The sequence below is a fragment of the Myotis brandtii genome, unplaced genomic scaffold, assembly GCF_000412655.1.
Source record: "Myotis brandtii unplaced genomic scaffold, ASM41265v1 scaffold53, whole genome shotgun sequence".
Lineage (NCBI taxonomy): Eukaryota > Metazoa > Chordata > Mammalia > Chiroptera > Vespertilionidae > Myotis > Myotis brandtii.
The window spans coordinates 8,367,178-8,387,316 of record NW_005369942.1 but is presented as its reverse complement, the minus strand read 5'-3'; positions in this window follow the sequence as shown (position 1 = coordinate 8,387,316).

Sequence of the window (20,139 nt, the reverse complement as noted above, 5' to 3'; positions counted from 1 at the left end):
GGAGGGGGGGGAATGGGACATATGTAATACTTTCAACAATAAAGGTTTCTTAAAAATATATACAATTTAAAGATGAGAAAACTGATTTAAAGAGAACTTGGGTTCTTTCCAAAAGTCACATCCCGAGTCAAGGGGCAGAGTAAGAATTGGAACCCAAGCTGCCTGGCCTCTGATCTGCCTCTCTGCTTACTGTCTCTCCACTCTTCCTTTTACAACCCAACAAGATAACGCTAACTGTGGTCTGCAAGGAAGCTGTTTGATCCATCTGTATTTATCCTGAACATCAAAAGAATTCTGAATGCACATAAAATTTTGTTTTTAAGAAGTGAAATGTTCTGCTTATGTCTGAAAATAAATATAAAAGATTAGGATAACCAAAGGCTAGGAGCAATATGCTCCTAGTCTAAATATCTGAATTTAGGGGGCTTGCACAAAAACACTATGGGTGAAGCAAAAATAAATAATAGAAATGAAATAAGAAAAAAAATTATAGGTAAAAATATAAGCATTGCCTTAAAACTGATTTATATGACACTACACCTCAAAACTATGTTAGTGATGCTACTTAGAATGACACATATAGTGAGCCCGGTGTCATAGTTTTTAACCTCATTCACAAAAATACTGTCAGTTGAGCCTCGTAGTCCAATTAAGCTGGGAGAAGGGTGATCAGCCTTCTTACAAATGTAAGAAAATAAATGTGAAGATTACGGTCTAATAGCTGCTCTGTAATATATTTTATTTTAAATATTTTAGCAGTAGTTATTCTTAAGCAAAATACTCTTTGAAAATATAATCTCATGAGCTTTAAGAAAATGTATAAAATACTAAACACAAGTTGGGAAAAATAAATAGCACAGCTACAACCATGAACTAATTCATTTAATTTGAAGCCTCAAAAATCTTTTTTTCTACTTTTCCAAAAGTCAACTTTTATTAATATTTAATTGTGACTTTATCTCTAGCACCTTCTCCTACTCTTTCATCTTTGTCTAATGTAGAGTCACTCCAACAAAAATCAATTTTATTGTTGGACATCAATCTTTAGAGTTGTAAACATGAGATTATTTGTTGGTTTGAATAAAAACATCTGCATGTTTGAGTTTTTCTGTTTTCACTTAGATGTTTAGTATCATATAAACATAGCTGTATTCCAGAGATATGATAATATTTTTTATTTTAAATACTTGAATTTGTTTTTACCAAGTTTTAAGTGGTCTTTTTTAAATACATTTTTTTTCTCTTTGGCTAAATTCAAGGGAGGTTTATATTTCCACTAAAACAAAGCAGATTTTAATTTCAAAGGGTGTTTTTCATTTATTTTGGGTGTGTCAAGAGTTCCTTGTGAGTGTCCTGTAAGTAAAAGTCTACAGAGTTAGAACTTCCTTTACCAGTTGAGGATTTTTTATTGAGATAAAATTTACCTATAGTGAAAAGCAGAGATAGGTATTAAATATGCATTTTGACGAATTTTGATCTATCTATCTACCCCCCAGTAATCAATCCACTGTTTAAGATATAACAGATATTACATTTCTTTCCCCCACTGTCAATCTCCATCATGGACTGGCAAACACAATTCTGATATCTACCACTATATATTCCTAACTATAAGTTCTAAGTTCAAGAACTTAATATAATTATACTTCTCAAATTAGTGTTTGTGTATTATATGAAGAGTAGAGTATTATTTTTCCCCATTTATTTTTCCAGTTTCTCAAGAACCATATATTTTTTAAAAATCGAATAACTTTTCTTTCTCCACTGAACTGAGTTGGTACTTAGGCTGAAAACTGATCATGTCAAGTGCACACTCATGAACTCTATTTTATTAATCTATTTGTCTACTTGTGCCGAAAGTACAGTCTCTTCATTACTGTAGCTTTATAGTAACTTTTGAAATCAGGTATAAAATTTCTCCAAAATTATATTTCTATTTTATGATAACTTTGATATTGTAAGGACTATGCATTGGCACTTTACTTTCAAATAAGCTTGAAAATTTCTATTGGAAATTTTATTGTGATGACTTTGAATCTCTACATCAATGTGTAGAGAATTAAGTTAATTACAATATGGACTTTTCAAGTCCATATACTTGGCATTAACTTAAGTCATCTTTAATTTCTTTTACCAATTTTTATTCACAGTATAGAGATTTTATACATATTTCCTAAATTTTACCTAAATATGTTCTGATTTATTTTAAAATAGTATTTTAAAAATTATATTTTTATTTGTTCTTTTCTATAATCCTATCAAATAAAGAGGGAATATGCTAATTGACCATCACTTCATCACAAAGATGGCGGCGCCCACAGCCATTAAGGAGGGAACATGATAATTGACTGCCCCGCCCTCAAAGATGGTGGCGCCCACAGCCAATAAGAAGGGAATATGCTAACTGACTGTCATGCCCTGAAAACTGGTGGTGCCCACACCACAAGATGGTGGTGATTAGTCCCCTCAGCCCCACCAGGGCACCTGCCTCCAGAGTTCCCCAGTGCCCTCAGCCCCTCAGCCGCCCAGGGCTAGCCCGAGGCACAGGCAAGCCTCAGATGGCAGCTGCCCAGGTACCCAGGGCCGCCTGAGGCTCAGGTAACCAGGGCCAACTGAGGCTTGTGCTGTTGCCAGTAGCAGCAGCAGAGGTGTTATGGGGGCATCGCCTTGCCTTGATTGCCGGTAGCCTTCCACCCCCGAGGGCTCCTGGACCATGAGGGGGGCAGGCCAGGCTGAGGGATTCCCCTCCAGTGCATGAATTTTCATGCACCAGGCCTCTAGTATATAAATAAAATTGATTTTTATTTATTTACCATTTACCTGTAAGTTTGCAAATTAACTTATTTCTCATAGTATTTTGGGAGCACAGGGAGGAGGTGACAGATTCCTTAAGATTTTCTTAAGTAACAAAGATGTGTTCTATGTTTAAAGGAAGTGCTATTTTTTCCCCTCAGTCTTTATGTCCTTATTTTACTCCTTGTTTTATTGACCTGTATACAACACTGTGTTCATTTAATAGGATGTCATGAATGGAAGCACTCATAATCTCAGAGGAAGCACTCATAATCTCACCATTATCCCATTACCTCAATGCATCTGTGGATGTTTCCTAAATGTCCTTTGTCACATTGAGGACATCACCTCTACTATTAATCTGCTGAGAGTGTTTATCTAGAGTGTGTGTTGAATGCTGTCAAATGCCTTTGTCTGCATCTAGTGAGATTTTTTTTTCACATTTAAACATTTACATTGATTTTTTAAAATGAAAAACTAGCCCTGCATTCATGAAATGAATCCAAATTTGTTATAATAAAAATTCTAAAATATTATTAAGGATTTGTGTTTCTATATTTAAGAAGGATATTAATTTGTCATTTTTATGGCATCATGTAAGTTCATGTGTATCATTTTATCTCTCAGTTATAAGAGCATATATGAGATTATGTATATAGGTATGTACATTTTTGCTATATTTGATAGATTGTCAGTTTTAATAAGTTTATTAGTCTTATTATAAGGTTAGAATAGAACAATTTGTTACCTTAAAATATAGGTTGGTCTTTGATCATCACAGAGTCTGTGATACATACACAAGCCAGCTTTAATACTGACTCATGACTTTCCAGAACTGAGTGGAGAAGAAAATGGTTGAACACTAGCCAAAGGAGGGAGTTCACATTCTATTTGAATCTTGATAACAATGGAGAAGAAGGTGTGAATGCAACAGCCTGTGAGAAAGAGGCTTTCACCTCCCTGGCTCTTTTCAAGTGGAAAGTACATTTGAGGGTATGAAAATCTGGTCTCAAAGACTAAGAATTTAGGTTTCATATTCAATGGTGCCAGGATGAAAAGATTTTGGAATCTCCAGGCAAAATGTGACTCACCAAACTATTATCAATATATAGCTAAAGCCTGTCATTCATTCACATCGCAATGTTACTTAAATGCAAACAACTATATCACCATTAAGTTGTGCCTGCCAGTGTTACTATGTCTGCTTGCCAGAATCAGGATGTGTCTCTTGCTACGTGAGAAAGAGGCTATCACCTCTCTAGCTCTTTTCGGGTGGAAAGTACATTTGAGGGTATGAAAATCTGGTCTCAAAGACTAAGAATTTAGGTTCCATATTCAATGGTGCCAGGCTGAAAAGATTTTGGAATCTCCAGGCAAAATGTGACTCACCAAACTATTATCAATATATAGCTAAAGTCTGTCATTCATTCGCATCTCAATGTTACTTAAATGCAAATAACTATATCACCATTAAGTTGTGCCTGTCAGTTTTCTATGTCTGTGGTGTGCAGATTTTACTCTAGTAAACACTCCAGTGAATAAAAGAAAGCTTCATACCCAGGAGGATTAGTTGCTGTCATTTGCTTATTTAGCCAAGGGCCCAGATGAAGAATTGAGATTGTCCCAGACTGGACATCCTAAGGCATATGGGTTTTCTGTTACTTGCATCTGAACGAATCTTGACAAATCCCTCTGTTAATGTAAATCTGCTCCAGTAAAGTTAGTCTACTCTGAGAGAGCAGGCAACATTACCCCTTTGTACCCATCCAGCTGGGAGCAGTCACCACTGAGGCTAGGTGTGATGCACCCAAGTGAATACTAACTGAATGAAACTTTTTGCAGCATTCTTTTGTCCTTACCCTCTAATTTGCCTGTGCTGTGAAACTTTTACTGTAAAAAGTGAAACACGTCTTTCCTCTTAGACATTATTCAGTAGGTAATTTGTGTAACTATTTTTTTATTTATCTTTTCGTAATACTTATAGAAAGATCAAGTCATTTTTTCCTATCTCTCACACCCCCTACACAAGTATTTCTTCCTGACCTTCATTTGAACTGGAAAAATAACAAGAATTTCATAAATATTCTCAAAGCATATGGTCTCATTAATTTTTGTGTGTGTTTCATTCTGACCTTAAGCTGTCATTATTGCACCTGTTAGAATATTTTGCACACATATTATAGATTTGACATTTTGAAGATAGCTGCTGTCAATAAAAATTATAGATGTTTGTTTTAAGTACTGTGGCTAGAAATCATCCAACAGATCCTGGAGGAAGCTAGGTCTGATGAAGGCAAATACATCCAAAAAATATTACTTTTCCATATGGTGTCAGAGGCCTCAAAAATACCTAAGTGCATTTTTAGCATTATCACTTAATGAATTAAAATTAACCTATGCAAAACATTTGTATGGCATGAATTAATTTAAAAATAATATAGTTAAAGAATATTTTCATAAATTTCTCTATTGTAGATAATATTTATAATATATGACAGGCCATAATTCATTGAATATTGTCAACTTTATATTCTCATTCCCTTTAGTATTTTATTTTACTAAAAAGGTAATGTATGTTCCTATTTTTAAAATAAATAGTGAAAAGAATATAATTCTCTCAACAAAAAGCTAATCTTCTCATATCCATAACTGATTACATTGGTACTTAAACTCACACAAACACACTTTTTTTTTTTAACCACAAATCCTTCAGGAAGCAGATGGACTAAAAAATTATAGGATATACTTATTTCAAATTCAAGTTAAAGAATACTATTTAATCAAGTCTTATATTAATTTTTTAAGAATTAAGGAGATTCCAGACCTGTTGTTTTGGGTTGGTAACAGATTTAAATAGAATTGTCCCAATTTAAACATAAATAACTAGAGGAGAAACTAACAAGAGCCAAGAAAAAAATCATCCAGCAAGAAAATTAGAAAGAAACATAATTAGTAAATGATATAGTTTAGAATTAGTAAAAAATAATATTTATTTCAGAGAATAAATTAAAATGTAATTGACTACTTATTTTGGGAGTCAAATAAGTTAATGAGACAAAACATAAGATTAAATGAAGTGGTCAGAGAAAAGTAAATTAACTAAAGAGAAAAAATGCGATCATATAATCAATGTATAATAAGGATATGTGATCAGTAATAGAATTCAGACTTAATAACACAAATTATATAGGAATAGAGAAAAAAGAAAGGTGAAAAGTTTGGGAGTAATAGGTGTGATGGTTAGTTTTATGTGTCAACTTGGTTAGGCTATAATACCCAGGTATTTGGTTAAACATTCTTCTAGGTGTTTCTGTGAAGGAGATTATCATCCTTCATAATGTGGTGGGCCTCTTCCAATCAGTTGAAGGCCTTCAGAACAAACTGAAGATTCCCTGGAGAAACGTTCTGCCTTAAGACAGACACTTTTCAACATGCCAGTCTGCACTGTGGATTTGTGACTTGCTGACCCCCATATCTGTAAGCCAATTCCTTTCAATAAATCACCATCCTTAATAGGTAGATAGGTAGGAAGATAGGTAGGTAGGTAGGTAGGTAGGTAGATGATAGATAGATAGATAGATAGATAGATAGATAGATAAACAGAAAAATGGAGATAAACATCCTACTGATTCTGTTTTACTTGAGAACCTTGACTAATATAATAGGTACAAAAGATAGGCAATAAAGAGCCAGAATATTGATTGGCATATCTGAAAAAATATATATTCAGAGTTTCAATAAATATAATTATTTTCTACCAGTAAGTTGAAGGTATATATGTGTTTTTGGACTAATATATCTTATATTGGGTCAAGAAAAATTAATAACTTAAGAGAGTTATTGCCTTTTATTCACCATGTAGTTATTCGTTAATAAGTTTAAAGAAAGAATGCTGTATTTTGGCAGATTAATTGGATCATCTATTAAGAACAGAAGATAAGAATATTCACAACTCTCTACAACATGAGATGCCAGGGAAAATGAACCAATATGTATAGAGTTTTGATGGTAAGAAATGATATAAAACAAAGATTTGGGAACCATTCAACTTTTTTTTTCACTAAAAAGAACAGAAATATATTATCATGTAGGAAATAAAAAGAAAGTACATTATTGACATATCTTTTCTAAACTATGAAATCAGAGAGAAATCAACACTTCAATGTCTGAGCCAATTCCTGTCTTTTTAACATGTAAAGCATCTAGAAACAACTTGTTTCTACTAGAAAAATAACTCCAGAAAGCCCTAGATTATAGATGAATCCCAGAAAATATGGAGATAAAGATTAATAAATTTTATCATTTAAAATGTTACTTTAAACATTTTTAAAAATCTAAGAAAGCCTAAAGTAATGAATTGGTAAAATTTAAAAAAAGTCTATGTATGTAGAAAAAATGGCAAATATTTTTATTAGAAAACTAGAGGCCTGGTACATGAGATTCATGCACTCAGGGGGGGTTCCTCAGCCCGGCCTGCACCCTCTAGCAGCCTGGGAGTCGGGAAAAGCTCTCGCCACCACCTCTGCACTTGCCAGCCATGATCCAGCTTCTGACTGAGTAGTGCTCTCCCTATGGGAGTGCACTGACCATGAGGGGGCAGCTCCTGCATTGAGCGTCTGCCCCCTGGTGATCAGTGTGCGTCATAGCAACTGGCCGTTCTGCCATTTGGTATTATATAGGATTGGCAAAGAATATAGATATTTCACATAAAAAAATAAACTGTACATAAAATAACTTCTTTAAAACTAAAAAAAAGTGCAAGGAAATAGCCATATGTTTCTTTTGCCTATAAAATTAAAACTATGAAATGTTTGCCAATTTCAGTGCTAGCCAGGTTGGGAGGTAACAGGAGTTGTCTTTGAATCACTGATAGTAGTACAGACAGATGCAGCCTGTTTGAAATCCCCTTTTGTGATATATTTTTGCTAAGTTTAAAATGTGAACACATTTTGCCTCAGCATTTCAATGCTAGAAATGTATGCCATGATAGATAATGGCATATATTTGAAAAGAAGGCATGTGCATAGTTGTTCTTCATGGTGCTATTTATAATAATGAAAAATTATAAATACTAATTGTTAATTGGTTCAATAAATTGTAATAGATCCATAGGCAAGAACATAATGCAGGCATTATAATTATAATGGATACCTATATTTGTTTATGGAAATAATCAAAAATATAAAGATAAGTTGAAAAAAGTAAGATTTATAAAGCAGCATGTCTAGAAAACTAATATTGACTAAAATATATACAATAAAGTGATATCTAAAATATTGGTCATCAAACTTTCTTCTATATAATTTTTATGTGTTTGCATTTTTTATAATGCACATGTATGCTTTTTTATGATAAAAACATTATATTTAAATAAACTCTATAAACCCTGTTAGAGAGGAGATTACTTGATGATTTTAATAAGAGAATTATATAGAAATTGCATTTCATAACATAAAATTGTTTTTAACTGTCTACTCTTTATGTGAGACTCCATTAAATAGTAAAGTGTTCTTTAGAAGGAGCTACAGGAAACAATAACCTAATATCAACTTTCATTGCTTATTATTGTGATTACAATGATGTTAATAAAGAATTCTACATTTTGATGAAAAAATCTCCCAAAGGAGATTAAGGATGACAGGTAATCATGTAGAACTAGTACTAAACATTGAATACTGACAAAACAACTGCTTATGTTATAGAAGTTAATGAGATAATATTTCAGGAAGCAAAATAATATCACCTGAGAGGACACCATCTGGGCTTTGTGTTTAGTAATCAATTTTAAAGAAAGCCTATTGCTACCTATAATTTACTCCATCTTTTAGAAAAAATATGCAAACTACATGAAGGCTATGTTGGGACATTAAGAGCTAGTATACCTGCTGAGGTTGGTATTTTTATGTCTTATAGTCCTACCAATTTATTCACCAAAGCACAATGTTAAAAGAGAGCCAAAATGGAATATAATTAAAAAGGCAAAATCTATATGTTTATTATGCTTATTGGAAGAATAAAGGTGATAATTCCAATTCACAAAAGTGAGAACATTTCCATTATTATTCAATATTAAGGAACCAAATAGACATACATTTTCTACTTACTGAAGAAGTAAATCTACTGTGAGGAAGGAGTGACTCATCTGACCTCATCACACAATACTTGAAATATCACTCAAAAGTATTCTTTTGTTACACACTAAAATCTCAATAAAATGTATTGAGTCATAGAAATGTATTGAGACATTTCCCTGTCCTAGAGCTTGAAAAGACTCAAATTTTTCACTCACGTTTTCAGTAATTTCTTAATTGAGTTAATCCTTCTCAAGGGACAACCTTTTGTAATGTTTGTAAATTGGTGGGGTGGGGCTGTCTGATTGTTAAGGACATAAACCACCAACACCAAGCTGTCAAGATCCCGAAACCAGCCCACCCATTATAGTCTCATAATGACCTATAGCAAGCAATTCAGTCCATAGATCCTGGAATCCCAACTGGACTAGCCATATGAATGTCAGTGTGTCTATTAGCAGACCTGGCCCAACAACTTAAGTCAGTCAAAGAATTCAAGGTCAATGTGAAATACATTCCTTCCTCACCCGACCCCCAATTTATAGTCTCCCTAAACAAGAGGACAAAAAAAAAAGTGGAATCAAGTGGTTGGGTTGAATTGGTTTAGTGAGTGTGAAGGTGGTCTCTTGCAGAGCAGGGGGTCAACCAGTAGTCTGGAATCTAAGGTTTAACTGTAAAGCAGCCTTTTCACTGAGCCTCAGGGGTCATTTTATAGGTGTTCTATAAACATTTTACAGGTCTTCTCTGGCCGTTCCTTTTTTATAACTGCCCATCGTATCCCTCCTGAGGTGCTGGCCCAGCAGGGGGTGACGTAATGGCCAGTTATGGAGATCAGAATGGATGGCTTTCTTCACCCACTCACCTTCCACCTACTGTTTAATGACCACCCACCCATTCCCAGCCCATTCAAGAGAAATTGGCAGGAGGAACTCTGAGAGGACAAACTAGAGGAAATTTATACCTGAAGGTCTCTCACTGCCACTCTGCTAGTGAATGACCATTCCACTGTGCTTCTTTGAATACAGGCAGGATTCTATTTAAATCAAGAAAAAATGCAACTGAATCTGATATGGGAAGAAACATGGGAAAGAAAACAAGACAGCGTAAGGCTCCCTCCCTTGTCATTCTGACATGAAAGAAAAGTCTTTGCATAGTGCCCACACAATGGTCAAGAAAATTTTCCATGCCCTAAGCACAATTTTGAGATTATGTGTCTAATCAACCTATGCTACAGAAGGAAAAATAAAATGTACTTTTTTGTTAATTTTTAAAATTTATGTTTATTGTTGAAAGTATTACAGATGTTCCCCTTATTTTCCCCATTGACCCTCTCCAGCATGCATCCACCCCTCCCCGGTTTTCACCACACTATTGTCTGTGTCCGTGGGCTATGCATATAAATTCCCCCCTTAATCTCTCCCTACTTCCCCCACCCCCACCTTCCCTCTGAGATTCATCAGTCTGTTCCACGCTTCTATGTCTCTGGATCTATTTTTTTCATCAGTTTATTTTGTTCATTAGATTCCACATATGAGTAAGATCATGTGATACTCATTTTTTCTCTGACTGGCTTATTTTGCTTAGCATAATACTCTCCAGGCCCCTCCTTGCTGTCTTAAAGGGTAAGAGATCATTCATTTTTACAATTGAATAGTATTCCATGGTGTAAATGCACCACAGCTTTTTTATCCACTCACCTACTAATGAGCGCTTGGGCTGTTTCCAGATCTTACAAAGGAGTAAAGTCATCTCTCAATAAATGGCATTAGGATAACTGGACAGGTACAAGCAAAAAAAGAGAAAAGAAACTAGACCACTAACTTGCATCATACACAAGAATAAACTCAAAAGAGATAAAAGACTTAAAGGTAAGTCATGAAACCATACAAATCTTAGAAGAAACCATAGGCAGCAAAATCTCGGACTTCTCTCACAGCTGCAGGGAAGAGAAGGAAAACTAAGGAAAAAATAAACAAATGGGTCTACAACAAAGTAAAAAGCTTATTTACAGGGAAAATAAGTTTTAAACTTCTGGGCTTTTCCTAAATTAGTGAGAATTTTTGGGTTCTTTCAAGTCTGCTTCTGATATGGTTTTAATTTTCCTGAAAATTCTGAAAATATGTAATGTGGATGAAAATGCACAGCAAGAAGAAATACTCTGGGTATTGAGATGATTTGTCTGATGTGTCCACTTGACTAGGCCTGTGGTTGGCAAACCACGGCTCGCAAGCCACATGTGGCTCTTTGGCCCCTTCAGTGTGGCCACGAAGTTTCAATCGCACTGTACGTGTGCGCCCACACGTGGTATTTTGTGGAAGAGCCACACTCAAGGGGCCGCAGTTTGCTGACCACTGGACTAGGCTATAGTACCCAGTTATTTCACCAACCACTAATGTAGGTGTTGCTGTGAAGGTGTTTTGTAGACATGGCTAATATTTACTATCAATTGACTTTAAATAGAAGAGATTACCCTTTATAATGAGGAAGAGCTTCAATCAGCTGAAGGGTTTGAGAGCAAAAACTAGATTTCCCAGAAAAGAAATTCGGAAAAGATAGGTTATTACAGGTCCTAAAGGGGTGAGGAGTGGGATGGGGAATGGGGACAGGGAAATGCCATGCTATAAACAGAGCTACCAGATTTGCTCACAAAATACAAGGCCAGATGAGAGTTCAAGATTTAAAAGACAAATGTAAGAATATCATTTGAATGATAGCTGTCTGCTTCCCTGGAGAAGTAGGAGAGTCCCCTCCACTGGGGAGACAGAGGGAGCAAGAGGAAACTGGTGGTTTTTAAGGGAAGAAACCAATGAGGCAAGGTGAGCAGGACTTGGGTTGATTGGTTTGAATGATCTCAGCAAACTGGGGCATAAAAGCAGTTCTTAGTTGCCTGGTACCTCTGACCCTGATGTGCTTAGGGCAGGGAATACTGAACTAGAATTAAAGAGTCCCATAGAAGAGATGGAGGAGGTGTGGGCTCTAAATTGGTTAGTTTGCATATAAATGGTGCACACAGAGTCAGAACCTTCACTACCTCCAGGAATTGACTAGCCCTGGGAGGGGCAGGCTCTCCAGGGTCCTAAGGCCTAGAACAGTGATGGCGAACCTATGACACATGTGTCACCTCATTTTTTTGGTTGATTTTTTTTTGTTAAATGGCATTTAAATATATTAAATAAATATCAAAAATATAAGTCTTTGTTTTGCTATGGTTGCAAATATCAAAAAATTTCTAAATGTGACACGGCACCAGAGTTAAGTTAGGGTTTTTCAAAATGCTGACACGCCGAGTTCAAAAGGTTCGCTATCACTGGCCTAGAATAAAGAGACATGCTTAATACACCGTCCTTGTTTTCTTTATTTCAAAATCTACCCTAAAATACTTTTTTTTAAAAAATATATTTTATTGATTTTTTACAGAGAGGAAGGGAGAGAGAGATAGAGAGTTAGAAACATCGATGAGAGAGAAACATCGACCAGCTGCCTCCTGCACATCTCCTACTGGGGATGTGCCTGCAATCCAGGGACATGTCCTTGACCGGAATCGAACCTGGGACCTTTCAGTCCGCAGGCCAAGGCTCTATCCACTGAGCCAAACTGGTTTCGGCTACCCTAAAATGCTTTTACTCTAATGTTTACATGGCTGACATTAAATGTTAACATCCCCGGGAGACAGCATACACAGACAGGCTTCCTCAAATAGGTAAGTTAAGACATGTTGTATGGGGCATTCTTTCAGAGGCTCCCCACCACCTGGGACTGTCCCACTCTGCATTTCCAAAAACAACAACTAGGAGAGCAGTGAGCAAACACAATGTGACACACTCTACAAATACTGTTCCGTGGCTTTATTTGTTTCACGATTCTTCTCTGTGATATTTGGACAGCCTTGTAAATGAGAATCTAAGCCAAATGCAAACCAGCGATCTCAAACAAATATGCAAGCAATAATACTACTCTTATCATTAGGTAACCACCAAGCAAATGTTTTCAGTTGTCTCAATGATACTAGCCAAACACAAAACGTACGAGAACCAAAATCTCTCCCTAGGTTTCTGACCCTTCCCTTCCCTTCTTTTAAAATATTTGTTTTCTTTCTCTTTTTGGTAGGGAACACATTTCAAAAACTTCCTTTTGACTCTTTACAAGAACTTAGAGCTGTAATGATCCTATTGAAAATTTTCTGACCACTATTTTCATGTTTATTTTAGTTAAATTTAGAGAATCGACCTCATAAAATGTATCAGCATGATTGGGAAAAAAATTGCAGATTTGTTTATAGAACACAAGGACAGATGAGACTTTGAGAAGATTAAAAACTCAAATAGAAATTATTTGAATATATTAATAACTTCATCCCCCCTCCCACATAAAAAATTCAGATTTCAATATGTTATGTGCACTATGATAAAATTTTGTATTCTTGTCTAGCCACTGTCTTAATTTTCAAATATAAGGTCTTTCCATTTAATTGTCTACTCAGAAAGTTTTAATTAGCCAAATTTCTAAAACATGGCAAGCATGCTGCTGAAAATCAGCCACGGTTTTGATTTACAAATCTGTAAAAAATTACTTGGTAGCAATCAGAATGAACTGCACAGCTTAAGTCTAAGGCTTTCTCATGTGGCATAAACACAAGCAAATGGTATGGTAATTCTCCTTGATTGTACTAGTTGGGAGAATTCAGCAGAAGCAGCCAAAAGCTAGCTAAAGGTATGCTATCTACTGGGCTACATGACATAAAATAGCTAAGCATGTGTACTGTTGATTTTGTCTACAAGGGTGGGCAAAAGTAGGTTTACAGTTGTTCAAATGAAAAATAATACAATAATTAATACAAGAATAAACTCTGTGTTTTGTGTACTTACAACTGTAAGCCTATTTTTGCTCACCCCTGTAGATAAAAATCTATATATCTATTAAAAGTATATTTAAATTAAATATGGAATTTATTACTCAGCTATGTCACTGAGAAACAAGTGCTATTAGGAAGGCAGGACCATCTGGTAGACAGACACTGGATTTCAGGATTTGTTTGAGCGAAGGTGGAATTTAGCACATTTGGCAGAGCTTTCCAGTTCCCCCATCGTGCTATTCTTAAGATGACTTTTGTTATTTATAAGTCCTGGGGATAGTCAAGGACAATAGAGGAATAAAATAAACAAAGGAAAGCTGACTTTCTCATTTTAAAACTAAAGTTCTTGCTCCATCTTAAATGTCTGTTAACATGTTTATGTAGCCAAATTTTATGATTTTTGCAGCAAATCAACTTTCCAAAGAGAACCCCAAGGTGCTAGCAGCTTACAGTCTACGCCAAAAGGAGAAACACCATAAACACTACTGACAAGATGCTCAGGTTCAAAGTAGGATTTCAACTTTCAATACATGTATCCTATTCATCAGCTGGCATTATGAAGGGTCAGGTCACTGATTTCTGGATTCCTATTCAAGTGTAAACAAGGGCTATAATCTGTAAGCATGGGGATTTTTATTTAAGTCTTAAAAAGAGTGTAATATATCATAAAGCAGGACAGATATAGGACCTAAAAAGACTTGTGAGGAAGGCTCCCTCTCCTGCTGGAAACTTCAAGGCTGCTTCATGGAGTCCATGGTGCAGAGGCTAGTTTTAATTAGAGGAAAGTTTTTCTTACTCTTTGGGTAGGAGAAAGCTCCTTCAAATAATATGGGAGGAGTGATGGTAGAGTCTCCTCTCCCAGAAGAGATTAAAAGAACAACAATAACAAAATATAAGATTACTCTCTATTGTGAAGCATAAGACAAAAATGTGGTAAGTTAAAATTAGCATTTTTAATGCTGAAAATAAGTTATTTATATACTTCTAGTCTTTATGTTGGGGAGAAAATATGATATACCAAATTCCTAATGTTCATTATATGCATACTTTATGCCAGGCTTTGTGCTATGGAAATTATAAACATTATTTCATTTATACCTAAAAAATTCTAAACCATAAAAACTATTAAAATGGCTTTTTTTCAAATAAAGAAAGGAAATCCTTGAAGAATAAGTAACTCCTCCAAGACCAACCTTCTAAGTGATGGAACCAGGAAGTGAAGGGCTCTAAAACTGTGATCTAGGAGGGACATTTAAAAATACATCCAGACCTAACTGGTTTGGCTCAGTGGATGGAGTGTCAGCCTGAAAGTTAATTTCCAATCAAGGGCACATGCTGGGGTTGTAAGCTTGATCCCCAGTAGAGGGAATACAGAGGCAGCCAATCAATGATTCTCTCTCATCATTGATGTTTCTATTTCTCTCTCCCTTTCCTTTCCTTTCTGAAATCAATAAAAATATATTTTAAAAAAATACATAGAAATTTCAGAGCACTTCTGAAAAGCTTTTTTACATTATTAATTTTTATACAAAAAAAGACTACTAGTAGAATTTAATTTCCATTAATGGTGTGCAAATGAACATGATACAAATCCTTCATCAGACAGCTAAAACTATAAGGAGGTATCTTTCATAGTTTTTTGAAAAGGAGGTGGTTTATTTATGTTAAGCAACTCCTGAGTCAGTTCACATCAGAGAGGCTGTAGGAGTTAAGCATGGGATTGTTTTTCCATTGGTAGAGATTGCAGAGGGGAAGGAAACAATAGAAGCTGGAGAGGTCTACCTTGATGCTGGCTACTGCCTTATATGGAAAATTTCTCTCTTTACAGGGATGGATTTTGACCAAGGGCAGTGGAAAATAACTTTGAATCTTGAGAAAATTACAGGGTTTATCTTATACTCTTGGAAGGTACATCTGTCAGGACACTCCATCAAGCCATCATGTCATTGCTATTTCATTAGAAATGCCAAGTAAATAATTATACAGTGATTACATCAATTTAAGCAGAAGTTCCTATCCAAAGCTCCATACTGGATGAAAACAGTGTAGAGCTTCCCATAAGGCAGATGGTGTTTCTACTCTGATAGGTAATTTGACAATTGGAAGGGAAGCAATAAAGATAAAGTGGAAAGAAGGCAAACTTTAGATTGTCCTGGTGTATAGCTCAGTACCACTAAGTAAGCAATCTTAGGCAGGATACTATATAATCTGTCTGAACGCATCTATAAAAGATGTACACATAATACTAACAATTACATATACACATATATATGGCCTGAGATAGTAGGAGGTCTCACTGGTAACTATTATTATTAAGGCAACTGAAGCCTTAACCTTTTAGCTTTTTGTTGTCATTAATCCTCACCAGAGGATACTTTTTTCATTGATTTTTAGGGAGAGTAGAAGGGAAGAAGAGGGAGTGAAAGAGAGAGACACATCTATTGGTTGCTTGCCTCCCAAATGTCCCCGACTAGAGTCAGGGATTAAACCTTCAACCCAGGTACATGCCCTTGACCAGGAATCAAACCCCCAAACCTTTGTTTCATGGGCCTGATGCTCTAAACTGTGCAACATAGGCCAGGGCACCTTATAGCTACTTTTAATGGTTGCATGGGTCTCCTTTTTAGCAGTGCTCCCTCAAACTTATTTCTCAAAACGTTAGATTTATAAGACAAAAATATAGTGATCCTTTAACATAAATATCATATAAAAATGTACATTGTGAATTTCCTAAATGGGAGTATACTAACATGATAATATACTAGTATAAACATTTGCCAAATGACTATAATCGTAGTATCTTTTTCCCCCCTGTAGGGTATTGACTGTACCCTGAGAAGATAAAATTGTAATGAGCATATATTACTTTTCCCCAGTTGTCTTTCTAAAATTACCAGCAGAACTACCAGAAATTGAATAGATCTCTCAACGCCCACTGGCAGAAAGGGAATTGTGCAGGCATAGTTGTCTGAAAGATGTAAATTTATCTAGAAGATTCCTAGCAGTCTTTGAGAATAAAATTGGGTTAAGCTTCCAAACTTCTGAATTCTATATTAAAGGAGAGGCTTAGGAAATTCTCTCTTCCTTTCCATTAATTCACCTAGGCCACTTCTAACAGATATTTAAATAATGGAAGTAGTAAAGGCCCAATTTCTTGCTCATAAGTCTAAAGAGACTTCAGAGTTAAATAAATGATAAATCCCAAAGATAAAAGGGTAGAAAAGCTCATTATCTCTCTCCTGTTTATTCACCATATAAGAACATCCTTTGATATAAGAACAAATCTCTCCCCAGGGCAGGGGGATGGGAGAAAGAACAAGGCTGGATGTTTCATTACTGTAATGGGTAATTCCTATATGAACTCAAATAAAAAAGAAAACAAAGTTTTAGTGGAAGATTTTGGGGGAAACATGTCATCTAAACCACATATTCCTTCTTTGAATAAAATTTGAGTGCCTACTATTATTCTAAGTAGTAGTTATAGAACAGTCATAAAACTGACACCATTTTTGCCTGTGCCTTAATATCTGCTTATTTTCCTTAGAAATCAGAGGTCTAAGGTGAGATGAACAGGAAGGTCATACTTGAAAGAAGAAAGTGGAAAGGAAAGGTCCTGAGATGTCAATCATTTATTTGGTCCTTCATTCATTCCTCAGTGCTTTCCACAGTGTCAAAGGCTGAGAAAGTCAGGAGAGGAAGAGATGTGACTTCACTGAGAACAGGATTTGTGGTGTGATGGCCCAGAGACCACTGTGCAGTGGGCTGAAATGAAAGTGTTAGAAAAAGAAATGGACACATGAATTACGAACATCTCATTGGAGAAGTTTGGCTTTGAAGACAAGAGGAACTAGGGCAGTAACTCGTGTGTTTCTTTTATTTTATTTGGATAAATAAGAGTGTTTAAAGGAGAAATTTGAGACTGAAAAAGTCAGTGCAGGGAACTGTAGTTGAGAGAGAAACTGAATACAATGGGAAGAGAATACAATCTCAAGGTAAATTCCTAAGGCCGTGGTCGGCAAACTGCGGCTCTTGAGCCACATGTGGCTCTTTGGCCCCTTGAGTGTGGCTCTTCCTAAGCCTTAGGAGTACCCTAATTAAGTTAATAACAATGCACCTACCTATATAGTTTAAGTTTAAAAAATTTGGCTCTCAAAAGAAATTTCAGTCGTTGTACTGTTGATATTTGGCTCTGTTGACTAATGAGTTTGCTGACCACTGCCCTAAGGAATTGGGAGGAGAAAAGAAATATGCCTAAAATAGGCAAAGAAACTACTTGTCAAAGGAGAGAAAGAATCAATCTGTGTCTTCATTATTTCAACATATCTCTAACTTTAACAGGCACAAAAACAACTAGGGAACATGTTAAATGCAGATTTTGAATCAGAGGATTCCCAAGCTCTCTAGCCCACTGAAGTCATTGTGAAGTTCAGCAGGCTGGAGAACTTGGGAATCCTGAATGAGAACCTTGTGAGAAAGACAGAAAAATGGAAAATGACAATCTAATGAGCTGAAATACAAAAGAGACGGGCAAAGTGTTGAGAGCCTAAAGGCAAGACTAGTCCTTTCTAAAAAACAAAAGGAAATATCCAAGTCTTTTTTTTTTTTAATCAGCCTATCAGCTGCCAATGGGCCCAAGAGTGCAATGAGGTAAAGAAGAGAAGTGATAGTCAAGGGGTCATGCCTTTATAGGAAGAGGTATTGTATTCTCCCTGCCCACAAAACAGAAACAGACTCATAGATACAGAGAACAAATTGACAGCTGTCAGGCAGTAGGGGTTTGGGGGGCTAGGTGAAGGGTTTAATGAAAAACAAACAAACAAAAAAGCCTCATAGACACAGACATCAGTACGGTGATTAGCAGAGAAAAATGGGGTCGGGGGAGATAAAAGAAGGTAAAGCAAGGATAAATGATAATGGAAGGAGACTAGGCTTTGAAAGATGAACACAATATACAGATGATGAATTATAGAATTGTACACTTGAAATTTATATAATTTTATTAACCAGTGTAACCCCAATAAAATCTTATCCTTTGAGACAGCATGGATGGACCTGCAAAGCATTATGCTAAATGAAATAAGCCAGTCACAGAAAGACAAGGACCATATGATTTTACTTACATATGGAACCTAATGAACAAAATAAACTAACAAACAAAATAGAAACAGGCTCATAGATACAGAGGACAGACTGACTGCTGTCAAGAGAAGGGGGTGTGGCAGGGCTGGGTGAAAAAGAGCCTCAACATCATGATGATTCCCAGAGGGAAAGGGGGTTTGGGGGAGGCAGCAGAGTGTAAAGGGGGGATAACTGGTGATGGAAGACTTGACTTGGGGTGGCGAACACAGAATACAATATGCAGATGATGTGTGTTAATATAATTGTACACCTGAAGCCTATGTAATTTTATTAATCAATGTCACCCAATAAGTTCAAAGAAACAAATAAATAAATAATAACACTTGGGGAAAAATAAAAACATTTTTTAAAAAGATTGAAATAACTGCAAATGACCACCTCATGGATGGAATTTTATCCAATGCTTGAGGACTTTTGTTTCTTCTCAGCAACTTCATATATGCTGTTACGCTCCCACTAAATTATCAAGCTCCTTTCTTAAACTAACCACAATTATTGACCCAATGTTTGAAGAGAATCTCCTCCAAAGAAAACACAGATGGTGGTATAAAAGTAAAAACATGACTCATTTCCCATCATCCATGAGTACTCCGGGGCATCCCATTTTCCTAAACTAGTTAGGGATAAAAGCTTTAGTCCCAGCATCCAGTCACTTCACTGGGTAAAATTATATCATACAACTACATGAAACTTATAAATGGAGGAAGTTTTCAAGGCTTTTGTACTTTTCTGAAATAAGATGCAGGTGGGAAAATTGGGACGAAAGGTGCCATGATATTTATCTTTGGTGATGATGTTGTAACAGGGGAATTGCAAAGAGTTGTGTGTAATTTAATCACATTGTTTAGCAACATGGTCTGTGTGTATCAATATGTTACAAGTGGTTCTACATAATCCTGTCATCCAATCAAATGTTTTATAATGTTTATTATCTATATCTACACTAATAAAAGAGAAACATGGTAATTAGTGCACGACCGCTACCCTTTTCATTGGCTAATCAGTGAGTATATGCAAATTAACTGTCAGCCAAGATGGCGGCCGGCAGCCAGGCACTGAAGCGAGCACGAGGCTTGCTTGCTGCGAACTCCAACGTTCCCCGCCTCACTTGCCAGCCTCTCAGTTGCAACTCTAAGCAACTATATACTATGTTGCAAATAAGAAGCTAAACAAAACCCCAGAAAAGGGCTTCCATTCAGCCGGGCTCGGACCGCAACATTGTATCTATGTTTTCAGCAGCAAGGCCTCAGAGCTAAAGCTGGCCCAGAAAAAAAAAAAAAAAAA